Source organism: Vicugna pacos, unplaced genomic scaffold (genome assembly GCF_048564905.1).
Source record: "Vicugna pacos unplaced genomic scaffold, VicPac4 scaffold_20, whole genome shotgun sequence".
In the NCBI taxonomy this organism is placed as follows: Eukaryota; Metazoa; Chordata; class Mammalia; order Artiodactyla; family Camelidae; genus Vicugna; species Vicugna pacos.
The window spans coordinates 38229816-38237950 of record NW_027328741.1 but is presented as its reverse complement, the minus strand read 5'-3'; positions in this window follow the sequence as shown (position 1 = coordinate 38237950).

Sequence of the window (8135 nt, the reverse complement as noted above, 5' to 3'; positions counted from 1 at the left end):
ATGCTACATGTATGACGGATTTGGCAATCATGCGTTTCTGACTTGTGAGCATGTGGATTACAGACCTTTCAACCTCCGAACAAGGCGTATATAAATTTAGAAATATTTACTCTGACTTCATAGGTTTTTCCTATCACCAGGTTCTAAAATCGGACTTTTGGCACCAGAAAACACTCTTTGAGCGAATTCTCACCAATACCCATGTAATTTACATTGTTTACATAACCATGGAATTCCGTATTACGAGCATGTTTCATGCATCACGGATTCCTCTAACATGCACTTCTGAGTTGTGAACATGCGCATGACTGATGTTTCAACCACCAAACAAGTTACCCATGCACTCTGAAATATTTACTTTGACTTTGTAGCTTCTTCCTATCACCAGTTTCAATACTCACACTTTGATCCCACAAATACCCTCTTGGAGCGAATTCTTCCCTAGAGATATGTAAGTTGAATAGATTCCATCTACATGATATTCCGTGTTCCGTACATGCTACATACATGACGGATTCGACAAATATACATTCCTGAGTTGAGGTCATCTGGATTACTAATCTGTCCTCCTCTATAAAAGTAATATTTTCATCTAGACACGTGTGCACATTTTCACAAACTTTCCCTAACACCAGGTTCAAATTAGTGCTTTTTTCACAGAAACATTGTTTTCAGCGATTTCCACTTAAAATATGTAATTTACATGTATTCCAACAAAATGGCATTCCGGGTTCCGTACATGCTACATGTATGACGGATTTGGCAATCATGCGTTTCTGACTTGTGAGCATGTGGATTACAGACCTTTCAACCTCCGAACAAGGCGTATATAAATTTAGAAATATTTACTCTGACTTCATAGGTTTTTCCTATCACCAGGTTCTAAAATCGGACATTTGGCACCAGAAAACACTCTTTGAGCGAATTCTCACCAATACCCATGTAATTTACATTGTTTACATAACCATGGAATTCCGTATTACGAGCAAGTTTCATGCATCACGGATTCCTCAAACATGCACTTCTGAGTTGTGAACATGCGCATGACTGATGTTTCAACCACCAAACAAGTTACCTATGCATTCTGAAATATTTACTTTGACTTTGTAGCTTCTTCCTATCACCAGTTTCAATACTCACTCTTTGATCCCACAAAAACCCTCTTGGAGCGAATTCTTCCCTAGAGATATGTAAGTTGAATAGATTCCATCTACATGATATTCCGTGTTCCGTACATGCTACATACATGACGGATTCGACAAATATACATTCCTGAGTTGAGGTCATCTGGATTACAAATCTTTCCTCCTCTATAAAAGGAATATTTTCATCTAGACACGTGTGCACATTTTCACAAGCTTTCCCTAACACCAGGTTCGAATTCGTGCTTTTTTCACAGAAACATTGTTTTCAGCGATTTCCACTTAAAATATGTAATTTACATGTATTCCAACAACATGGCATTCCGGGTTCCGTACATGCTACATGTATGACGGATTTGGCAATCATGCGTTTCTGACTTGTGAGCATGTGGATTACAGACCTTTCAACCTCCGAACAAGGCGTATCTAAATTTAGAAATATTTACTCTGACTTCATAGGTTTTTCCTATCACCAGGTTCTAAAATCGGACATTTGGCACCAGAAAACACTCTTTGAGCGAATTCTCACCAATACCCATGTAATTTACATTGTTTACATAACCATGGAATTCCGTATTACGAGCATGTTTCATGCATCACGGATTCCTCAAACATGCACTTGTGAGTTGTGAACATGCGCATGACTGATGTTTCAACCACCAAACAATTTACCTATGCATTCTGAAATATTTACTTTGACTTTGTAGCTTCTTCTATCACAAGTTTCAATACTCACACTTTGATCCCACAAAAACCCTCTTGGAGCGAATTCTTCCCTAGAGATATGTAAGTTGAATAGATTCCATCTACATGAAATTCCGTGTTTTGTACATGCTACATACATGACGGATTCGACAAATATACATTCCTGAGTTGAGGTCATCTGGATTACTAATCTTTCCTCCTCTATAAAAGTAATATTTTCATCTAGACACGTGTGCACATTTTCACAACCTTTCCCTAACACCAGGTTCGAATTCGTGCTTTTTTCACAGAAACATTGTTTTCAGCGATTTCCACCTAACAGATATGTAATTTACATGTATTCCAACAAAATGGCATTCCGGGTTCCGTACATGCTACATGTATGACGGATTTGGCAATCATGCGTTTCTGACTTGTGAGCATGTGGATTACAGACCTTTCAACCTCCGAACAAGGTGTATATAAATTTAGAAATATTTACTCTGACTTCATAGGTTTTTCCTATCACCAGTTTCTAAAATCGGACTTTTGGCACCAGAAAACCCTCTTTGAGCGAATTCTCAACAATACCCATGTAAATTACATTGTTTACATAACCATGGAATTCCGTATTACGAGCATGTTTCATGCATCACGGATTCCTCAAACATGCACTTCTGAGTTGTGAACATGCGCATGACTGATGTTTCAACCACCAAACAATTTACCAATGCACTCTGAAATATTTGCTTTGACTTTGTAGCTTCTTCCTATCACCAGTTTCAATACTCACACTTTGATCCCACAAAAACCCTCTTGGAGCGAATTCTTCCCTAGAGATATGTAAGTTGAATAGATTCCATCTACATGATATTCCGTGTTCCGTACATGCTACATACATGACGGATTCGACAAATATACATTCCTGAGTTGAGGTCATCTGGATTACAAATCTTTCCTCCTCTATAAAAGGAATATTTTCATCTAGACACGTGTGCACATTTTCACAAGCTTTCCCTAACACCAGGTTCGAATTCGTGCTTTTTTCACAGAAACATAGTTTTCAGCGATTTCCACCTAAAAATATGTAATTTACATGTATTCCAACAACATGGCATTCCGGGTTCCGTACATGCTACATGTATGACGGATTTGGCAATCATGCGTTTCTGACTTGTGAGCATGTGGATTACAGACCTTTCAACCTCCGAACAAGGCGTATATAAATTTAGAAATATTTACTCTGACTTCATAGGTTTTTCCTATCAGCAGGTTCTAAAATCGGACATTTGGCACCAGAAAACACTCTTTGAGCGAATTCTCACCAATACCCATGTAATTTACATTGTTTACATAACCATGGAATTCCGTATTACGAGCATGTTTCATGCATCACGGATTCCTCAAACATGCACTTCTGAGTTGTGAACATGCGCATGACTGATGTTTCAACCACCAAACAAGTTACCTATGCATTCTGAAATAATTACTTTGACTTTGTAGCTTCTTCCTATCACCAGTTTCAATACTCACACTTTGATCCCACAAAAAACCTCTTGGAGCGAATTCTTCCCTAGAGATATGTAAGTTGAATAGATTCCATCTACATGATATTCCGTGTTCCGTACATGCTACATACATGACGGATTCGACAAATATACATTCCTGAGTTGAGGTCATCTGGATTACAAAACTTTCCTCCTCTATAAAAGTAATATTTTCATCTAGACACGTGTGCACATTTTCACAAGCTTTCCCTAACACCAGGTTCCAATTCGTGCATTTTTCACAGAAACATAGTTCTGGAGCGATTTCTACCTAACAGATATATAATTTACATGTATTCCAACAACATGGCATTCTGGGTTTCGTACATGCTACATGTATGACGGATTTGGCAATCATGCGTTTCTCACTTCTGAGCATGTGGATTACAGACCTTTCAACCTCCGAACAAGGCGTATATAAATTTAGAAATATTTACTCTGACTTCATAGGTATTTCCTATCACCAGGTTCTAAAATCGGACATTTGGCACCAGAAAACACTCTTTGAGCGAATTCTCACCAATACCCATGTAATTTACATTGTTTACATAACCATGGAATTCCGTATTACGAGCATGTTTCATGCATCACGGATTCCTCAAACATGCACTTCTGAGTTGTGAACATGCGCATGACTGATGTTTCAACCACCAAACAAGTTACCTATGCACTCTGAAATATTTGCTTTGACTTTGTAGCTTCTTCCTATCACCAGTTTCAATACTCACACTTTGATCCCACAAAAACCCTCTTGGAGCGAAGTCTTCCCTAGAGATATGTAAGTTGAATAGATTCCATCTACATGATTTTCCGTGTCCGTACATGCTAAATACATGACGGATTCGAGAAATATACATTCCTGAGTTGAGGTCATCTGGATTACTAATCTTTCCTCCACTATAAAAGGAATATTTTCATCTAGACACGTGTGCACATTTTCAAAATCTTTCCCTAACACCAGGTTCGAATTCGTGCTTTTATCACAGAAACATAATTTTCAGCGATTTCCACCTAACAGATATGTAATTTACATGTATTCCAACAACATGGCTTTCCGGGTTCCGTACAAGCTACATGTATGACGGATTTGGCAATCATGCGTTTCTGACTTGTGAGCATGTGGATTACAGACCTTTCAACTTCCGAACAAGGCGTATATATATTTAGAAATATTTACTCTGACTTCATAGGTTTTTCCTATCACCAGATTCTAAAATCGGACATTTGGTACCAGAAAACACTCTTTGAGCGAATTCTGACCAATACCCATGTAATTTACATTGTTTACATAACCATGGAATTACGTATTACGGTCATGTTTCATGCATCACGGATTCCTCAAACATGCACTTCTGAGTTGTGAACATGCGCATGACTGATGTTTCAACCACCAAACAATTTACCTATGCACTCTGAAATATTTAATTTGACTTTGTAGCTTCTTCCTATCACCAGTTTCAATACTCACACTTTGATCCCACAAAAACCCTCTTGGAGCGAATTCTTCCCTAGAGATATGTAAGTTGAATAGATTCCATCTACATGATATTCCGTGTTCCGTACATGCTACATACATGACGGATTCGACAAATATACATTCCTGAGTTGAGGTCATCTGGATTAGTAATCTTTCCTCCTGTATAAAAGTAATATTTTCATCTAGACACGTGTGCACATTTTCACAAGCTTTCCCTAACACCAGGTTCGAATTAGTGCTTTTTTCACAGAAACATAGTTTTCAGCGATTTCCACCTAACAGATATGTAATTTACATGTATTCCAACAACATGGCATTCCGGGTTCCGTACATGCTACATGTATGACGGATTTGGCAATCATGCGTTTCTGACTTGTGAGCATGTGGATTACAGACCTTTCAACCTCCGAAAAAGGCGAATATAAATTTAGAAATATTTACTCTGACTTCATAGGTTTTTCCTATCACCAGGTTCTAAAATCGGACATTTGGCACCAGAAAACACTCTTTGAGCGAATTCTCACCAATACCCATGTAATTTACATTGTTTACATAACCATGGAATTCCGTATTACGAGCATGTTTCATGCATCACGGATTCCTCAAACATGCACTTCTGAGTTGTGAACATGCGCATGACTGATGTTTCAACCACCAAGCAAGTTACCTATGCATTCTGAAATATTTACTTTGACTTTGTAGCTTCTTCCTATCACCAGTTTCAATACTCACACTTTGATCCCACAAAAACCCTCTTGGAGCGAATTCTTCCCTAGAGATATGTAAGTTGAATAGATTCCATCTACATGATATTCCGTGTTCCGTACATGCTACATACATGACGGATTCGACAAATATACATTCCTGAGTTGAGGTCATCTGGATTACTAATCTTTCCTCCTCTATAAAAGGAATATTTTCATCTAGACACGTGTGCACATTTTCACAAGCTTTCCCTAACACCAGGTTCGAATTAGTGCTTTTTTCACAGAAACATAGTTTTCAGTTATTTCCATCTAACAGATATGTAATTTACATGTATTCCAACAACATGGCCTTCCGGGTTCCGTACATGCTACATGTATGACGGATTTGGCAATCATGCGTTTCTGACTTGTGAGCATGTGGATTACAGACCTTTCAACCTCCGAACAAGGCGTATATAAATTTAGAAATATTTACTCTGACTTCATAGGTTTTTCCTATCACCAGTTTCTAAAATCGGACTTTTGGCACCAGAAAACACTCTTTGAGCGAATTCTCACCAATACCCATGTAATTTACATTGATTACATAACCATGGAATTCCGTAGTACGAGCATGTTTCATGCATCACGGATTCCTCAAACATGCACTTCAGAGTTGTGAACATGCGCATGACTGATGTTTCAACCACCAAACAAGTTACCTATGCACTCTGAAATATTTACTTTGACTTTGTAGCTTCTTCCTATCACCAGTTTCAATACTCACACTTTGATCCCACAAATACCCTCTTGGAGCGAATTCTTCCCTAGAGATATGTAAGTTGAATAGATTCCATCTACATGATATTCCGTGTTCCGTACATGCTACATACATGACGGATTCGACAAATATACATTCCTGAGTTGAGGTCATCTGGATTACTAATCTTTCCTCCTCTATAAAAGTAATATTTTCATCTAGACACGTGTGCACATTTTCACAAGCTTTCCCTAACACCAGGTTCGAATTAGTGCTTTTTTCACAGAAACATAGTTTTCAGCGATTTCCACCTAACAGATATTTAATTTACATGTATTACAACAACATGGCCTTCCGGGTTCCGTACATGCTACATGTATGACGGATTTGGCAATCATGCGTTTCTGACTTGTGAGCATGTGGATTACAGACCTTTCAACCTCCGAACAAGGCGTATATAAATTAAGAAATATTTACTGTGACTTCATAGGTTTTTCCTATCACCAGGTTCTAAAATCGGACTTTTGGCACCAGAAAACACTCTTTGAGCGAATTCTCACCAATACCCATGTAATTTACATTGTTTACATAACCATGGAATTCCGTATTACGAGCATGTTTCATGCATCACGGATTCCTCAAACATGCACTTGTGAGTTGTGAACATGCGCATGACTGATGTTTCAACCACGAAACAAGTTACCTATGCATTCTGAAATATTTACTTTGACTTTGTAGCTTCTTCCTATCACCAGTTTCAATACTCACACTTTGATCCCACAAAAACCCTCTTGGAGCGAATTCTTTCCTAGAGATACGTAAGTTGAATAGATTCCATCTACATGATATTCCGTGTTCCGTACATGCTACATACATGACGGATTCGACAAATATACATTCCTGAGTTGAGGTCATCTGGATTACTAATCTTTCCTCCTCTATAAAAGGAATATTTTCATCTAGACACGTGTGCATATTTTCACAAGCTTTCCCTAACACCAGGTTCGAATTCGTGCTTTTTTCACAGAAACATAGTTTTCAGGGATTTCCACCTAACAGATATGTAATTTACATGTATTCCAACAACATGGCATTCCGGGTTCCGTACATGCTACATGTATGACGGATTTGGCAATCATGCGTTTCTGACTTGTGAGCATGTGGATTACAGACCTTTCAAACTCCGAACAAGGCGTATATAAATTTAGAAGTATTTACTCTGACTTCATAGTTTTTTCCTATCACCTGGTTCTAAAATCGGACATTTGGCACCAGAAAACACTCTTTGAGCGAATTCTAACCAATACACATGTAATTTACATTGTTTACATAACCATGGAATTCCGTATTACGAGCATGTTTCATGCATCACGGATTCCTCAAACATGCACTTCTGAGTTGTGAACATGCGCATGACTGATGTTTCAACCACCAAACAATTTACCTATGCACTCTGAAATATTTAATTTGACTTTGTAGCTTCTTCCTATCACCAGTTTCAATACTCACACTTTGATCCCACAAATACCCTCTTGGTGCGAATTCTTCCCTAGAGATATGTAAGTTGAATAGATTCCATCTACATGATATTCCGTGTTCCGTACATGCTACATACATGACGGATTCGACAAATATACATTCCTGAGTTGAGGTCATCTGGATTACTAATCTTTCCTCCTCTATATAAGGAATATTTTCATCTAGACACGTGTGCACATTTTCACAAGCTTTCCCTAACACCAGGTTCGAATTAGTGCTTTTTTCACAGAAACATAGTTTTCAGTGATTTCCACCTAACAGATATGTAATTTACATGTATTCCAACAACATGGCATTCCG